Raw genomic sequence first — 3,347 nt, forward strand, 5'->3', positions numbered from 1 at the left:
AGACACTGAGAAGTGCATTAGGAGGAGGAGGTAGGGAGAGGTTCATGACATTAGGAGAGGTACCGGGAGGCAGGAGAGATTCATGACATTAGGAGAGGTAGAGGGGAGAGGTTCATGACATTAGGAGTCTACAACATTAGAGAGGTAGGGAGAGGTTCATGACGGGAGGTAGGGAAGACCATTAGGAGAGGTACCGGGAGGTAGGGAGAGGTTCATGACATTAGGAGAGTGTACCGGAGGTTCATGACATTAGGAGAGGTACCGGGAGGTAGGGAGAGGTTCATGATATTAGGAGAGGTACCGGGAGGTAGGGAGAGGTTCAGTGACATTAGAGAGGTACCGTAGGGAGAGGTTCATGACATTAGGAGAGGTAGGAGTTAGGGAGATTCATGACATTAGGAGTGTAGGAGAGGTTCACAGCATTAGGAGAGGTAGGGGAGAGGTTCACCATTAGGGAGGTAGTGGGAGAGGTTCACGACATTAGGAGAGTGTACCGGGAGGTAGGGAGAGGTTCATGACATTAGGAGAGGTACCGGAGGCAGGGAGAGATTCATGACATTAGGAGAGGTCGGGGATAGGGAGAGGTCTATGCATTAGGAGAGGTACCGGGAGGTAGGTACCGTGGAGGAGGAGAGGTTCATGACATTAGGACCGGAGGTAGAGGTCTATGACATTAGAGAGGTACCGGAGAGGTTCATGACATTAGGGAGAGGTTCATGACATTAGGAAGGTACCGGGAGGGGGAGGTGTCTATGACATTAGGAGAGGTACTGGAGGTAGGGAGATTCATGACATTAGGAGAGGTACCGGGAGGTAGGGAGAGGTTCATGACATTAGGAGAGGTACGGGAGGGTAGGGAGAGGTTCATGACATTAGGAGAGGTACCGGGAGGTAGGGAGAGGTTCATGACATTAGGAGAGGTACCGGTAGGTAGGGAGAGGTTCATGACATTAGGAAAGGTACTGGGGGTCAAGGAGAGGTTCATGACATTAGGAGAGGTACCAGGAGGTAGGGAGAGGTTCATGACATTAGGAGAGGTACTGGGGGTCAAGGAGAGGTTCATGACATTCGGAGAGGTACCGGTAGGTAGGGAGAGGTACCGGGAGGTAGGGAGAGGTACCGGGAGGTAGGGAGAGGTTCATGACCCTGGGAGAGAGAAGACGGTCAGACTTAGGCTTGCACGCACATACGCAGGCCACACACACAGGCAGCTCACACACACAGGCTCAGGCGCAGCACACACACACACACACACAGGCTCACACACACACACACAGGCTCACACACACACACACACAGGCTCACACACACACACACACACACACACACACACACACACACACACACACACACACACACACACACACACACACACACACACAGGCTCACACACACACAGGCTCACACACACACAGGCTCACACACACACACACACACACACACACACACACACACACACACACACACACACACACACACACACACACACACACACACACACACACACCTTCCCTCTGGCTGCCTTCCCAGATCTCCCCAAACTGGTAGAAGCGATTCCTGTAGGAGCACACCACAACCAACTGTCACAGATCGTTGAAACTGCCCCAAATATCCTTGTCGGATATTTTGGAAGCCCCCCTACATCGAGTATGGTATCCTTGGGCGTATCCAGTTGGGGCATGGTGGGGGCATGGTGGAGGCTCGTTTCAGCAGCTTGTCAGCCACAGGGTCGTTAATACCATAGTAATGGTCCATAATGTTCTAGTCTGCCAGGGCATCGTCTGGGTCTGTGGGCCTCTCGTGCCTGGGCTTGAAGAGAGAGCGGGGAGGAGAGTTGTCCCCAGTCAATGCTTTTTTGATTTATTGCTCAACACCACCACCAAGTGAAATTTCAGCATCATTACAAGTCATTCAGACAGGAGGTAGCCAGGGCTGTATTTAGTCATTGGACTGCATGCAAACAAGACCCAACCAGCGCTTGAAAAGAGATAGAGCTATCGTTTAATGGCATTCTCACCTGTAGGGACACTCCTCTCTTGTACTCTCCCTTAACCCAGAAGGAGCAGATGTGGGGTTTATTCCTCTTGTAATAGGGTCAGCTTCAGCAGCATCTCACTGGAGCAGGGGGCCTTACCCAGGAGACCCTCCGGCCGTGTCCTGTCAGAGTTCCCTATCTGGGGGCACAGGGAGTCGGGGAGATGAGGGAGGTAACAGGGGAAAACACTGGCTGTTGAATATGTGATCACAGAAATAACAGGGCTGAAGCCTCCTCTCCCCCTCCATACGTCTCTCTCCATATTGTTTGTAGTACTCCTTGTTTACGTCTGACTTGGGCACGTCATCATTGATGTCCATCCCGGTGTCTTAAAACCTTTGATTTGGTACTTCTACAGGCAGCTCTAGTCAATACAAAGTAGCCGTGGCTTAGACAGGTAGTAAGGTGGTGCAGGTAAGACATCAGTGACGTACCATACTCCAGGTCTGACATCAGTGACGTACCATACTCCAGGTCTGACATCAGTGACGTACCATACTCCAGGTGAGACATCAGTGACGTACCATACTCCAGGTCTGACATCAGTGACGTACCATACTCCAGGTGAGACATCAGTGACGTACCATACTCCAGGTGAGACATCAGTGACGTACCATACTCCAGGTCTGACATCAGTGACGTACCATACTCCAGGTGAGACATCAGTGACGTACCATACTCCAGGTAAGACATCAGTGACGCACCATACTCCAGGTGAGACATCAGTGATGTGCCATACTCCAGGTGAGACATCAGTGACGTACCATACTCCAGGTGAGACATCAGTGACGTACCATACTCCAGGTAAGACATCAGTGACGTACCATACTCCAGGTGAGACATCAGTGACGTACCATACTCCAGGTGAGACATCAGTGACGTAACATACTCCAGGTCTGACATCAGTGACGTACCATACTCCAGGTAAGACATCAGTGACGTACCATACTCCAGGTGAGACATCAGTGGCGTACCATACTCAGGTCTGACATCAGTGACATACCATACTCCAGGTGAGACATCAGTGGCGTACCATACTCCAGGTGAGACATCAGTGACGTACCATACTCCCAGGTCTGACATCAGTGACATTACCATACTCCAGGTCTGACATCAGTGATGTACCATATACTCCAGGTGAGACATCAGTGACGTACCATAATCCAGGTCTGACATCAGTGACGTACCATACTCCAGGTGAGACATCAGTGATGTACCATACTCCAGGTAAGACATCAGTGATGTACCATACTCAAGGTGAGACATCAGTGATGTACCATACTCCAGGTGAGACATCAGTGACGTACCATAC

At 50.9% G+C, this 3,347-nt stretch overlaps 1 long non-coding RNA gene across 1 annotated transcript; it reads right to left on the minus strand.

The window, feature by feature from the left end:
* Window positions 1-806: 806 nt before the first annotated feature.
* LOC135537503 (uncharacterized) lies at window positions 807-2,723 on the minus strand. Its single transcript, XR_010455233.1, has 3 exons — window positions 2,018-2,723; window positions 1,508-1,809; window positions 807-1,146 (listed from the first exon to the last, which is right to left on the minus strand). It is a non-coding gene; the product is annotated as an uncharacterized LOC135537503 (long non-coding RNA).
* Window positions 2,724-3,347: the final 624 nt, after the last annotated feature.

This window comes from Oncorhynchus masou, unplaced genomic scaffold (genome assembly GCF_036934945.1).
Source record: "Oncorhynchus masou masou isolate Uvic2021 unplaced genomic scaffold, UVic_Omas_1.1 unplaced_scaffold_7993, whole genome shotgun sequence".
NCBI classification, from domain to species: Eukaryota; Metazoa; Chordata; class Actinopteri; order Salmoniformes; family Salmonidae; genus Oncorhynchus; species Oncorhynchus masou.